The sequence below is a fragment of the Ixodes scapularis genome, unplaced genomic scaffold (genome assembly GCF_016920785.2).
Source record: "Ixodes scapularis isolate PalLabHiFi unplaced genomic scaffold, ASM1692078v2 PGA_scaffold0__279_contigs__length_252992795, whole genome shotgun sequence".
Taxonomy (NCBI): Eukaryota; Metazoa; Arthropoda; class Arachnida; order Ixodida; family Ixodidae; genus Ixodes; species Ixodes scapularis.
The window spans coordinates 104,836,703-104,852,191 of record NW_024609835.1 but is presented as its reverse complement, the minus strand read 5'-3'; the positions used below and the strand labels follow the sequence as shown (position 1 = coordinate 104,852,191).

Below are 15,489 nucleotides of genomic sequence, written 5' to 3'. Positions count from 1 at the left end.
GTTCACGATTTTCTCACGCTCAGCGGAGCGAGGGGCCACGCCATCGCGCGCCAGGCGCGTGTCACATATCCGTCAGCTTGAGTTCTGCTTTCCGGGAGCGGACGGTTCTAAACGGATGAAGTATTGTGCGCCGTCTTGACAAGCTGCCAGCGGCCACTCTTGTCTCGTCGGGGCAACCGCGTAACGGGTTGCGAAGTTTCTTTTCTCGTCTGGGTCACGTCTCGCCCGAGCCCCGTCCTTTGTGCATTGTCCCTTCGCGCAGAGCCGAGCTCAGTCTCCTTCTTTTGGAGCGATATCTGTTCTAACCTTGAGTGCACGCCGCCATAAAAAGAGGTCGCTCCCGTGTGCACGCGTTTGTCATATTCACATTGTGGGACTTTGGCGTGTGTGGTCCGGCGCGTGTATGGGCAGTACGTGCGCGTTTTGTATGCACAGCACGGACTCTCAATGGACGTAGAGAAGCGACGAGACTTTAAGGGAGGAAGGGGGGGAAAGGGGGGGAGAGAGAAAGAAGAACGGCATGTTTGTAGCGACACAAAGAAGGAACAAAATGGCCCTCCGATCCTTTTTCGTCAAATCGAACCGTTTGGACAATTTATTGAAACTTTTCGACGTTTAAAACGACTTCAGCGATTTGTTCTGTTCTTAACGCCACGAAATTGTTTTGAGGGGGGGAGTGTACCCAGGCAGCACACCAATGTTGGACCTACATTGGGCCAACAATGGCAAACGCTGGCTCCGGAGGTTGGTCCAACATTGGTATTCTGGCCGAGCGCAACTTCTTCCAATGTTGGTCCAGCCATTGGCACCAACGTTGGGCCATCGTTCAACCAATGTTCCAGCCATCATTGGCACCAACGTTGGGCCATCGTTCAACCAACCTTCCAGCCGTCATTGGCGCCAACGTTGGGCCATCGTTCAACCAATGATCCAGCCATCATTGGCACCTTTTTTAGGCCATCGTTAAACCAATATTTCAGCCATCGTTGGCATCCACACTATGTCGACATAGTGTGGATGCCAACGATGGCTGAAATATTGGTTTACCGATGGCCTAAAAAAGGTGCCAATGATGGCTAATGATGGATAAGAAACAGGCCAGGGGTTCTTAAAACCCAATGTTGGAATAACCAGGATTTAAACACATTGCTATCATTGCATGGCCAGCATTAAAGATATGGCATTAACACGGGGACATGCCAATGAATCAGCTTGACTGCAGATAACGGCCTATTCAATGATTGAACTTGTATACCAATGATGGCATAGCCATTGAATTAGTGTGAAAGCCAAAATTGGCATAGCCAATGATCATTGGCTATGCCAATTTTGGCTTTCACACTAATTCAATGGCTATGCCATCATTGGTATACAAGTTCAATCATTGAATAGGCCGTTATCTGCAGTCAAGCTGATTCATTGGCATGTCCCAGTGTTCATGCCATATCTTTAATGCTGGCCATGCAATGAGGGCAATGTGTTTAAATCCTGGTTATTCCAACATTGGGTTTTAAGAACCCCTGGCCTGTTTCTTATTAGCAGCCCACTGCAAGAAAAACATTCTGGGCACAAATGGCAAGGTCCTCCTATGCTTTGTCTGTGCACTATTTTATCTGGCGAGCAAATGACTATTTCAAGATCAATTAATACTTTTTTCGGAACTTTTATTGAAAGGGGCTAGGGAGGAAGCTCAGCGGGGAGCCTATGCCTGGTCCTGGGGAAGGTCCTGGGGCGAACCCTGCGGCTGGGGAGCCATTACGGCTTCCGAACGCCTCTTCCTGCAGCCTTCCCTGTCGCAAGACCCTGGCAGCCACTTCAGCACCATTTTTAAGCTGCCGATTCTTCAATTGTTAGCTTCGCACTGATGGCATCTACGAAAAGATCCAAAGGTCAAAGATCAACGCTTTCAAACCCACATTGGTCTTAGTAAAGCACACTCCCAAGCAGCACATCAACAAATGTTAAGGTTTGAGTGTCCCCTAAAAAGTCCCTCGCTCACGACTTTTCAGTCCTTGCGGCGTAGCACCCGTGGTAGCCGATGATCAGGGGTCTACGACGTCAGGGCCGAGGTCCGGACGTAGTGACGAGGCAGTTGACCGATGGCTGAAGGCTTGAATCAGGCCCCGTACGCCGGTGGCAGCCTATGACCAGGCGTCCGCCAAGGTCTGGGCCGAAGAACGTAGCGACGAGGCAGTTGGGCGTTGGCCGAAGGCTTGAGTCAGGCTCAGAACGTCTGTGGCACGGAGTGGCAGCGGGTGTTCAACTGCGCCACGCATGCAGTCTTGTCTACCTCCGGAAGGTTGGCGCCCGGACTGCGTGAGAAGTGGGTTGTGAATCGGGCCTCTTGACGTCTGGTCACGCCGACGGAGGTCCGGCCTGGTCGCGTCTGCACCGTCCTTTGTCAACCGCCCGAATCCCCTCTCGCGCTCCTCGCATGCCCCCACCTCGTCTTCTTCTTTCTCGTCCTCTTCGGCTGGTCGCGGGATCGCTCATCACACCAGACTAACCGCTCATTCACACTGGAAGCGGATCCGCGTTCGCAAAGCGGTTGCGAACGCGGTTGTATAAGGATTCGGTACAATTGCACGCGCTCTTGATGTCATCGAGTGCGCGTGCAATTGTACTGGATCTTTATACAACCGCATTCGCAACCGCTTTGCGAACGCGGATCCGCTTCCAGTGTGAATGAGCGGTAAAGCTTGGTTCAGACAGTTGCGTTTGACTGCGTTTTACTGCGTTGCGGCAGCGAGAAACCAGGACATCCCTGCTGCTTATATCGCGTGCCAAGATGATTCCTTGAATTGGATTCCACGCTTCATACGAAGCACAGATGTGCCGGTGACTCGCTTTCGGTACTCGACGCAACGCAGTCAAACGCACTCAAACGCAAGTGTCTGAACCGGTGGCTAAGACAGGCAATTGGTGGCCAGCTTAAACCAATAGATTGCCAACTTTGGTAACCCGTTGGCTCTATTACAGCTTATATTTCTGAGGGCGTTGTCACTACCGTAGTCAGTACTGCAGTTGCCGTATTTTGTACGCACTTTGAAATCATTTTTGGGCAAGCAGGCATAATGCTCAGCTTCTTCTCTTATAGACCTTTCCAATGTTTACAAATCCACAGCTCAGCGTGCGATCTCCACAGCTCAGCGCGCGCGTGTGCGTCGCTTCGGAAAGCGAGCAAATCACGCGCGATATGCACGAACACTGAAAATGAAACCGGCCAGCAGCCCTTTTCTGGAAAGGTCTATATGTTGCCTGATAACCTTTCTTTGCAGATTGAAATGCGCATCAGCTTTATGTCACCTCCTACCTCAAACATAGGGTGTTCGAGATGTTAATTCAACGCAATTTTTTATTCGTGAAGACATGTAATTGCTTAATCAGTCGCTGGATATTTGTTTAAGGTTTTATTTTTTTGCTAAAATTATTAGTGCTTTTTATTTATTTTTTTAATTTTGTCCGGTTCAGTCTGAATTATAGGCCGCGTTTTGCGGCTCAGCAAAGCGGGTTGCCTTCAGATTTTTAAGATCACATACGGCTGACAATACACCCGTGTCCTAGGTTGGGGAGGCGGGTGGAAATTTCGGGGTCGAACCCTGGCTCCCCCCCCCCCCCCCCCCCCCTCTTTGGAAAGGTTTCCCGGCTGCGTCGCTAAATGGGCATAAGAGAAGAGGCACTATGCTTTTTGCCGTATAAACATATACACAAATCGAAGGAAGCGTGCATTTTGTATTGTGTGTGGAATTTACTAAGCATAACTATCAGTTTTGGGAAGACGCGTGTTAGTTATAGTCGGTGACAGGTGGTAGAAGCTCCTCCCATCTTTTTCCATATTTGTAGATCGAAAGATCAGGAGGAGTCGACCTCCTCCCCAGCGTTTATTTTTAACCTGTCACCGAACACGGTTTTTTTCTGCGTGGACGTTCAAACTTGCTACAGCTCGCAATGCATACAGCGTTCTAATTCAGTTGCTAACTTGCTCTGCGTGTGAAAACAGAAGAATCGTTCCCCCCGGAGGCATAGCTAGAGATTGTTCTCAGCGTGCGCGATCAGCACATTAAAAGAACTAAGCCAATTATATATAACATTGGTAAGCCACTGGCTAAGACAGGCAAATGTTGCCCAGCCTAAGTCAATCGATTACCAATGTCGGTAATTGATTGGCTTAAGCTGGCCAACATTGGCCTGTCTTAGCCAATCGATTACCAATGATGGCAACTCATTGGCTAACATAGACCAATGTTGGCCAGCCTAAGCCAACTGATTACCAATGTTCGTAACCAATTGGCTAAGACAGGCCAATGTTGGCCAACCTAAGCCAACCAATAGCCAACGTTGCTAAGCCGTTGGCTGATGTCGGCCAATGTTGGCCAGTCTAAACCAATCGATTGCCGACGTTGGTAAACCATTGGCTGAGGTAGGCCAATGTTGGCCGGCCTAAGCCAATCGCTTACCAACGTTGGTGAGCCGTTGGTCAAGTCAGGCCAGCGTTGGCCAGTATATTCCAGTGTACCACCAATATTGGTTCTACGATGGCCACATTGGCCCAATATTGGACCATTATTTGCCGATTGAATGCCAATGTTGGCCCGACGTCGTGTGCTGTCTGGGTACACTACTCTCTCGTAGTCTGAAGGTGCTAAAAGACCAGGCGTATACCAAATTCGTGCATGTTTTAAATAAACTGGGTCCTAATCCGAAGGTGAAGTGCATTGAGAGCGCGAGCGTTTCATGTACTTAGCAAAATATTATCCCCTCCGTAGCGAGATTTGTGATATACAATTTCACACGAAGGTCGAAAGATTTGTAGTGATGATGACACTACCACCCAAGTCGCGTTCCACCACTCCCCCCCGGAATCACAGTCACGACCGCTGCCCCCAGACATCCCCAGGCACGTGTTCAAAATACACCGTTAGGACGAAAACGTATTCCTAATATTAGCGGAAATACTGGGAAAGACAACTAAAGCCCCCTCGATAGAATTCATTCTTTATATACTAATACAGCACTTCAAGCGATCGCTGCTGTGCGAAAAAGAAATCAAATCGCCGGAGCTATCACCCAATGAAAACGATGCGAGTACATGAAAGGAGAGGAGGAAACAGGAGACTTAGAAAAATTTGCTGAGCCACTGAATCCAACCCAGCGCCGTGCAGCACCAAGAACTACGCTTGCCTGCATGAAGAATATTAGCGGGAAAGCCAAATTCAACGGGTTGCCGAGGAAATTTCACGCGGCAAACTCGAAATCAATAAGGTGGTGGCCCCTAAATTTTGAGCGCGTATGTGCCACTAGGGAGCGCGCAAGGAGGGGTCTCTACCTCACAGTGCAGGTCACCTCCACCCTTTCTGCCCCTGCACGAATGGACCGGCGAAAGCTCCCCACAGGCGCGACAAACTGGGAAGAGCTTCAAAGAGAACTATGGATAACGGAAAGCAGCAGAATCATTTCTAAACAAGCCACGCTTTTTTTTCTTCTTTTCACGTGTTGAGCGCATTAATTTTTCTTTTTTTTTAAGAAATAATTTTTTTCTTGGTCAAGTGCAAATTACAGTTCCTGATGAGGACCTTAGGTCTACGTGTGAGGTGAGATGAGAAAGTCATTTTTTGGTGGCGGCGTGGCTCGCAGGTAGGACTCCTCCTAGATGGGGGAGCAAAATGCAGTTGATTAAATCGTATCACAGACATATCATGCTCGCACATGCAATATCTTGTTACACGAAATTATCTGTAAAAACAACAACAACAACCACAACAACCACAGAGTTTTGGAGAGCGGATATCGGGCGGACAAGGCAAATTTCACCCGACAGCACGTTCACTTTGCCACGCTCAGGTTTTGCTCTGAGCAATGAGCAGAGCACCACTGGGCGAAATGGGCCGATATTTCGGAGCATCACGCGCTCAGCACGCTACGGGGCACGAAGGCACCAGGCACGGGATTTCAGCTTGGAAGTGTGCTTTCGCGGAACGAGCACTCACATGGAAGAAAACACATCTCAAAGCAACAGGCGCGATCTAGTAGCGACGTGCCCGTTCAAAAGCGTCGCTGTGGTCGGCTTCCTTCGTGGAAATCAATTTCTACGAATGTCCAAACGGCAGGCATAAGAGAACCGTCAGACTGTAAACTTCGACGATCTTGGTTTAAGAACACGGTGACTCCAAGCTTCCACTGTGCCTTTTAAAAGCACCATCGAACTTGTCGCATCGCATGATAACGGGTCAGAATCACAACTCCTGACGTCAAGGCGAGGCAAGTTCATGGTCGCGACGTCACGGATGGAAACCATAAAAGGGTGCCACCGAAACATTTCGGCGCTAATAGGCCGCCTCGCTGCCGCCGGGGCATACGGAGAACGAGCACATTTTAAAGCCGCACGTTCGGGAGCCGATTCGGATCCGTCCGGCACTCGCGCCACGCGGTCGCCCGGCGGTCGATGCGTGCGGGCCGACGGCGGCGACATCGAGACGCGCCCGGTAACGAGCGACGCCGAGGATCGCGCAACATGTCGGGATCGATGCTCGACGGCGGGACGCCCACCTCGGGACATGGCCGGACGGCACCGACCGCTGGCGCGAGTCACGGTCGTCACATACAGCGGGTCCCGGCCCCCGGCTCTGAGGCCCTCAGACTTTCAGTTCACGCCGCAACGCGAAGGCTTCGGGGTACGTGTTCGAGCTCCGAGGAAGTCGAGCGTCAGTAATTTCAATTTTAGCCTTCCATTCCAAAAGCGCCAGCATAGCGCAGCCCGCAAGCTCATGACGGAGCTCAGATCGCGGTAGGCGCGCGCACGTGTCAAGTTTCCACGGTATAGAGAATTCCGCTGGATTTCGTGGCCGATGTGTGTACATTTTTCATCTGCTAGCTCGTGATGAAAACAGGTCGTCAGCCTTCGTTAGTTAAAAAGCGCCCACGATTGTACTCTGCCATCGTGTACCGCTTGTTCGTAAGCTACTGTTTTTTTTAGATATTTATTATTTGACAACATTACAGACCCCGAGGGGTGAGTCTCACGAGTGTTTTGCCTGGAGAATGGGCGAATACATTTCGGTAAATACATATATAAGGAAGCGTAGTAAACGAAGGTTGGGACCGAAGGTAACTTTTGGCGGGCTTGCTCCCTCGAGCAGAGAGGTGGCGACGACCAGATGCCCTGCTTGCAGTCGTGCACGACGCGGTGCACCGGGGGTGACTAACGAAGTGGCGCCGATTCTCGATCACCCTGCAAGCGGGAAGCCTCGCGGACAGACCGCGGGCGGATGGGGAGAGCACCCCGAGTCACACATGATACGCTCTGCCGCGCACTCTTTGGCGCAGCTAGATAGAAGACCCTGCCGCATAGACAGATTGCATACACTTCAGCGACGACGAACGACGTTCGATGACCGACCGAGCTCGTGAGTGCCGCGAGCGTCCTTGACGAAGCGGGCCAGCCGACGAGAGTCCGCAGTCACCCAACGGCCAGAACTGAACCAACGCTGAGAACGAACGGCCGTAGGAAAGAAGAAAGAGTCAACCTAGCCCACAAAAAAAGAAAAGAAAAAATGAAAATCTTATCGAGGCGCTGTTCAACAACACGACATGCCACGAGCGGTTCCCTGCCGGACCGCACGCACGCCGAGTCGTCGGGAGAACGACGAAGCGCCATCAATTAAAAGTCCATCGGACGGGCGCCCGCGCCAACGACCGTAACCCAGATAAGAACCGAGAGCACGCACACGCTGGCGGTCCGGGCTGCCTCGTACAACCCTTTAATTCCGAGGCCACGTGTGCAGTCGCTCCGATTACGGCCCGAGCGTTGATTGTCTTTAGGAGCGAACCGTCTCGCCTCGAAGACGGGCTCGCTGAAGCATGGTCATGTACCGCGGCACAGTCCCATCCCTATGCAGGTCTGATTATGGAACAACGAGCGCCCACCCAATGTATCATAACTCAGGCGTTGAACAGCCGCATGCCCTCGTCTGATTAGACGTAATTGGGTATAGCGCGTGCGAACGCAACGCCCTGTCAAGGTCAAGGGCCAACCGCGCGGTAAACAGAAAGCCCGAAGGGTGTATAGTTCAGCCCCGTAATGCACGCTTCGAAACCACGAAACTAAAGCCAACGAAAATCAGTATAATTAGAAGGTGACAGGCTAAATCGTCGCTATCACTAAACTCTTCGACGACAACTAACTGACGGAGCGATGACAATAGGGACTTTTAGCAAAATGGCACAGTGCTCCGCGTTCCACACTACCGGAGCCTTTGAAGCGTGTGCTTTTTAAACATTAAAAACGAGCGTGTTGGTGAATATACTTAAACAACCGAAAAGAATAAACACGAAAACGGGACGAAAACTGACGCAACGCCCGGGTGATACCGTGACCGCGGGGCGTGCGCTTAAAAGCAGGCTTGAAAGGCTCCGGTGGTATTCGCGTCTCCAGCTCGCTGCTCGCCCTCCCGCGGCGGAAGCGGGAAGCGCTCTAGTGAGGGTCCCCCGATTCTCCTGCTCAGCGGGCACGGCGGAACTGCTCGCGATCATGGCTCGCGAAATGTCATTTCCGAATGCAAAGAACACTCTTCACTGTCCCAACGTGGTGCTGCAGCCGGTATGGGATTGTACCTTACTGGAGAGTTTTAGTATTGCGTATAGAAGCAAACGCAAGCGCTGTGCGTTTGAGTTAGGGAGGCGTGCTCCATGTTGCGCGTGCGCATCGTTACCATGCTCCGATCCAAGACAGCAATTTTGGGCTCCGCGCACGCGCAGCGTGGAACACGCAAAGCTAACGCAAACGCACAGCGCTTGCGTGCGCTCGTATACGCAATATTAAAACTCACAACTGTTTCACCGGCTTCCAACGCCAACGAAACGTGCTGCAGTGAGCAGACACGGAATCAGGTAGTCGTTCCTTCGAACTGGAAAGGCTGTGATTGGCAAAACGACGGCGAAAAAATACGAAAGTAAATAGCTGTAAAAAAAAAAGAATAGTAATTAAAAAAATCAATCAGTTTGTTTTTTCTGGGAATGGGGGGGGGGGGGGGGGGCATTTGGTCTGGAAGGTTATTGGCGGCGGCTTCGGAAGTTTTGCCGATTGTCAAAAGTCGCTACTTTGCCAGCACCCTCAATTAATCTAATTTTACACGAATTTATCACATTAGCTAGAATGCTTTAATTGATTTTAGACTATTTATTTCATAACCTGGTACTTGAAAATGCTGCAATTGGCACCAGTGATGATAATTAGCGAACTTTAGATTGTCATACTTGTTCGCGCGTTTGAAATTAGATCATAGGCAACTAATCATTTTAGAGCTTGAAACATTGTTTATTAAAATATCTTAATTTTAATATTTATATTAATATTAATACAAATCGCGGCCCCCAATTAACGCCACGATCACTAAAAAACGCCATTCAACCATCATAGTCTTTCCTGAAATGTATCATTTTGTTTTCTTTTTAGCATATGAAAAACTGACATCGTTATCGAGATAGACAAACAGTCAAGCCCTGGATGCAATATAAACTCCTATGTGTCACGCGCTACTGTAAAAACACGCACACTTCAGCTGCCTGACTCGGATTCCGTCTTTGAATTTTTCTAGCGAGAGCAGCGTTTCTTAATTCATACGTTTTGTGAACATATTGTATAAATTGGATTTATTTTGTTATTTTCGTGCTGGGGAAAAACTAAAGCAATTAATCATCTAAATACCCAAAAAGCCATTGAAAGGCCCGCAGTTTATTATTCCATATGGCAATTATCTGAGCGAGAAAAGGTCGCAAGACCGCACAAATATCAGCACTGATTTTTTCAACAAATAATATTATTCTATGTTACCTCTAAAGTATATGAAAGACCCTGTCTTTAAAGGGACAAAAGTTTCCGAGAAAAACTTCTTTAACTAAATAATTACTGTGTGAGACACGTCTTCTTGAGTTATGAAAGAATCTAAACTTAAAGCCTATACCGAGAAATTTAATCCAAAATAAAAGTTAGTTTCGGTTTCACTCCGGAATTAAAACGTACCTATTGGCCTAAATATTACGCTAAATACCGTTTTTGTTTTCAGGATAAAGAGGTGACCTGCGCTCATAACACCCTAGCTTCCTCGTATTACCAGAAATAATTTGTGTCGCTCAGTGAAGCCAGCACACCAGACGGGCTCAGCAGCCGGCACACATCTCCGACCCTCACTAAACCCGCCATTTTGGAAAACGAGTGGCGGCATCTATCGTGAATTGGAGTCGCGAATACGCGGGACACGGTAACGGTTTGCTATAAGTTCCTCCCACTGCCTGTTGCCTATCTTACTTACGTGTCTGGGCTGTCAGTGACACGTTTTTGCGCGCGTGAGAACACCGATCACGGCGGACTCACGACGCCAGGGGTCATAAGCTCGTCAAACACAAAGATGGAGCAGAAAGTTCGCGGAGGGCGCGCCGATTGGACATTGGCGAAAACAGCGCCAAGTCATCGTCGTGATAGGCCAATCGGTGCGCTCCGACAACTTCAGCCCCATCTTTTTGTTTGACGAGTTTAGAGCCCCTGCAGTTCAGCGAATCCCGCCCATGAACAAGCTCATTTGATCTCGAAGATCACGTGGTCCTTGTTCGGGGTCTGCACTCTAAAAAAAGTTTGTGCGTCTACTTTCACACACAACACTCGGAGGATCGAGAGCCAACCAGCGCAACTTACGGAGCCAGCTCAGCGAATGACGATGCCGAAACATATGTTTAGACCAAAAAACGCAGTCTGAGTTGTGACATTAAGCAATGCAAAACGTCGCTGAGCTGCCTCCGTAAGTTGCGGTGATTGGCTCTCCGAGTGTTGTGCGGAAAAGCAGACGCACGGGCTTTTTTTTAGAGAGTGCCTGTTCGCTAAACCTCACCCATAGCATTACAGTAATCAGCGTTCCGCGTGATACTCTATACGAATGGCCGTCTCTTAGCTCACAGCTTCAGAAAGAAGTTGTTAACACGTAAAATAATTGGAGGGCGCTCAGAACAATCAATACAATCGAGAAGGAAGAGTCGAACACGAGACATCACGTATACACCAGCTGCCGTTTGTGGCGTGACATCGCCTACTTTTCTCACGGAGACTCGGCCACCGGTGCAGCCCGCAGCCGCGTATATAATTGCCTTCGTGCACGGGGCATGCGCTGCGCACGTGCGCGCGGGCCGCTTGTTCGCCTTGTCCCGACCTTGCCATGGCCGCCTGCTCCACGCGCCCGCGGCCAGCGAAAGGAGACCAGGACCGGCGGTGCAAGAAAAAAAGCTCGAGGAGGAATTGAACGGAGCGGCTTCGGCACTCCGACTGGCGCGTGTTCATGGACGTCAGATCACCTAAAGCTCCTCGATGAAATTCACGCTTCGCGTTTCTTACAAGTACCGGCAATCATTGTTGCGCGAACGCGTCAAATCCGCGCCGCCATACGCTTCTAAGTGCCGCACGAGGCACGGGCCCCATGCGTTGGCGCATTTGACGCTATTTGTAAGACAGGGGGGACGGGGGGGGGGGGGGGGGGGGGGGGCGATAAACTTGCCTAAACCCGCTTTACGTCGCATTCACACTGGCAGTTCAACCGTGTTCGCAGAAGAGATTGCTAACGCGCTTGATGATGAAAACGACCGTATGCGCTTCGCGGTTGCAATTCGAACGCGAGTGCACGTGAATGAGATGCACGCGAGCTTTTAGCCGGCTCTCAGATTTGCCTACCCAGTGTAAGGAAATCTGGGAGCCGACTAAAGACTACTTTCTTAATCACCGAGACGAGGTGGATCGGCTTCGCCTTCACGTTGAGGTCGAAAGAGCGAGTGAGCATTCTTTGACGTCATGACCTTTGCGCGCAGAATTTCAAATAAATCTCTCGCCGTCAATATTGCTCTAAAAAAATTCTTTTTCGGGTAAAATTAATTTTTTTGACACGCGTGTCCCAACCAAACTGTCAAAAAAAAAAAAAACATTTTTTTTTCTTTTTTTTTTATGGACCCTTTTAAGTCCAGACGCAGCCGACGCTACGGCCTGATGGGACCAATCAGACAGAGTAAAAAGCACACCATCATGGTGTCATGTTTCTGCACGTGTTCTGCCATCGCTGAATCAACGCTAAACAGAAAAGACCTAGTGACTCGCGCTTTTGACGTTGTTCGGTTGGTCCCCTAGCGACGGCTAAGGTTTACGTGGATGCGATTGTAGCGCATGCATCGAATCGAGAGGTCAGCAATCACGCGCCTTCGATCCTCCTTTCCCTTCCTCTTCTACCCACCGATAGGCGGAAAATCTCGACTGGGTTCGCTACGGTCGCGTCCATCACCTCCCTGCCATAGACAAGGCGGCCGCATAGTGTTCAGCTTCCAAACGCGAGGAGCGGATCGGACACGGGGGCTGCATCAGCGCTCAGCTGAGAGCAGACGACATGATGTCAGTGAAAACGCGCCGATCGGGGTGCCGAAATTGGCCCGCTGACTTCGTAATATACAACCTTAGCCGAATACGTCTGCATGCTCGAGTTTCGGGTGGCTCGCCAGGCGCTGCTGTGGCTTCGTAATTGTTGCGTCACGTCGCCCGTATAGAGTCTATCTGTCCGTCCGATCGCTCGTTCGCTGCCCCCCGAGGGACCCGCAGCAGCGGACGAAACGAGACCAGTTCGGTGGACGAGCGTCGCCGACTGCTCCCGCGAGGCTTCTCCTCGGATAGGACGCCTGCCTGGACGCGCGTTTTAATCCGCGACAAGATAAAGACCAGTAACGCCGTACCTTTTCCAGTCCGCTGCGTCTTATCTCTTTGCTCGCCCTAAAAACGATGTTACTTAAACTCTTTTTTTTTTTTTTTGCGAAGAAGCGTTTTGAGGCGACGTTGCTTGCCCATGTGCCATCTGCGGACGATGCGCTAAAGCGGACGATATTAGTTTTGGTCTAACAGCTATACGGGTAGGAACTGAGGGGGAGGAAGAGATGAGAGCGAGCGGAGGCGTCGGAGCGCCGAGCTCTAATTGGACAGATTAGTGGGTATAGACGCTAAGGCTAGGGGCCTTTGTGCTTACCCGCTGTCTTCCTCCAATCAGAGCAAACCGAGCTTCCTCTGCTCCTCGCGCAGTGCATCGCGTTCAAACAGTGAGTAGACACAAGGGCAGCTTTGCATCTATACCCACTATCCTCCCAATCAGAGCACGGCGTTGTGACGTTTCCGTGCGCTCTCACCTCCTCGTTTTCCTCTTTTCGTGTAGATTCGAGCATTTCAAGGAAACCGAAAACTAGTTGCATCGAAGTCGCGAGTATCTGCAGTACTCGGTCCTCTCTTCCGCCGCAAATATCGCTCACTGTCGCAGTCTTTTTGACCTTTTCCTCTTTGAAGAAAACGGCTTCTCAAACCGGCGAAGCTTTACGGGGATTGACTTCGCAGCGCCAGGTATACGTGACTATGACGTTTGCAATTGCTGAATCTTGCTCAGAAAGAAATAATGTATTCATATGTCCTTAGCATTTTACTCGTACAGACGCCATGACTACACACCTTGCGTTGGGTGTGATCCCAGAACAGAGACCGATACGAGTAGCCGATACACCTATCTGTGTAATCACTATGAAGTACGTGCGACGCGCATTAAACGCACGTTAGCGTGCGTCCTACACCGACCAAATTGGCACTTACAGCAGAGACACACGGCTCACCATCTATCAAGGTCGACAAACCTTTTTTTTTTTTTCCTTTTTTCTTCCCACTTCCGCGTGCAACACAGACGCAACCACGAGTGTTACATCAAACATACACGAAGCGATCCCCAATGCTAAAGACGACTTTTACAGAAAAAAAAAAAAAGGCAGCTTATCGACACCGATGGACCGGGCCTCGTTCGGCCCCAGGCGCCGCGACGAGACGAGGTGCGGGGGACCCTCCCCGCTCCGCGACGGCAACGCCCACACTCGGGGCGAAAAGACGGGATGCCTTATCAGACCAGAGCGGCCGCCATTCAAGACTGTGGCCTAAGTATACACTAAAGCAGACGCTTAGCGGCTATCTTATTTGTTTCCCATCGCCGAGGAAGTTGTTAGGGCTCCCTTATCGACCTCGTTCATCTCGGCGGAGCGTCGAATCGCTTTTAGTTTCGTCCGCTACGTTTACGGCCGAGGCTGCCTGGATGCACCGATATCGGGACCGCTTGGCCGCCATCGTCGCCCTAATGACCCGTATTCCCAGTTCCCCTGGCAGCGCAGTTTGGACGCCACACCGGAAGCGCGAAATCGCCTTCTTTGCCGCAGAACCACACCGCACGCCCCTATGGCTGGACGTAAACACGCCCGCACGAGGTGTGCGCGTGCACTGCACGTGCGCATGAACCAATTTCGGGTGGACCGTCTGCGCATGCGCACTGCCAACAGCAGCACCACTGTAGTGGCGTGACGTTAGGACCGAGTGAAGACGTTTGCAAGTACGGCCTGTGGGCGCCGCCATCTTGCTGCTGGTGTGGGTAGATCGTCTGATAGTCAAGCATTACTAAGGCATACCCACGGCCTCACCAATGCTTGACTATCGGACGATCTACCCACACCAGCAAGCAAGATGGCGGCGCACAGAGGCCGTACTTGCAAACGCCTTAATCTCGCTAGGGGCGCTTCTGATTTCCTGGGTACAGTGCACATATGCTACTCGCGCGGTTATGTTTTAATTTTTCGTAGTGCATAGAAGATTGGCATGGCACGTGCTTGCACCAGCAGAGGAAGTTAAAGTATCCGCACTCTGGGTAGTGAAAAAATTACATCAGGCGGGGATACCCAAACTTCTCGCTGCGAATCAAGGTACAGTTTCAACACAAAGGTCAAGGCAATGGACATCGGAGCTCGAGCTAAGTTCAAAATTGAATTGCGTAAGAAACAAACAAATCATATGCCAGGTGCTCGCTGACATGCAATCACCGTGCCAAGCTGGCTTTTACGGCGGTCTTTCTGTATGCTTATCGTAATTACGTCGGCACCGTTCGGTCCACGGCAATACAGTTGGCTACAACCCGAAAGGATTTGCACGTGTACACCGCTGCGCACCGTGCACACTCACCGGGGGCCTGCAACCGAACCGGGACTCATCAGCGCTGTTGTCTTACCTGCGAGAAAGGGAAATAAGACGGATGAGTACACCGAGCGCATGCAACCAAAGGGTGAACTGAGGTACAAATACATCGCATGCTTCCAGTCCAACAATTTGTCACATGCACACTCACACGCACTGAAAAAAAGAAGCAATCTTCCAGGTACACCTTAAATCACCAGATTTTACGTAGGATGTACATTTTGCTACACGATATACAACGTAGCACGGAAACGCGTTTGAAAAAAGGCCGCACTTGAACGGGAACGGGCTTCGGGGAGGATCTGCTCTACTCGTGGGGACCGAGTATCAAATCTGTCGCCTCCACTGCAGCATCCCACGACGACGTGCATTGGCCTCTCGGCTTGTGAACGATCCCGTGTTGGACCCCGAGTCTCCAAACACAACCTTGG

At 50.6% G+C, this 15,489-nt stretch overlaps 1 protein-coding gene across 3 annotated transcripts in view; it reads right to left on the bottom strand.

The window, feature by feature from the left end:
• Positions 1-15,489, bottom strand: part of LOC8024778 (coronin-2B) — a 237,124-nt gene that overhangs the window by 94,874 nt on the left and 126,761 nt on the right. The gene's annotated exons all lie outside the window — the stretch shown is intronic.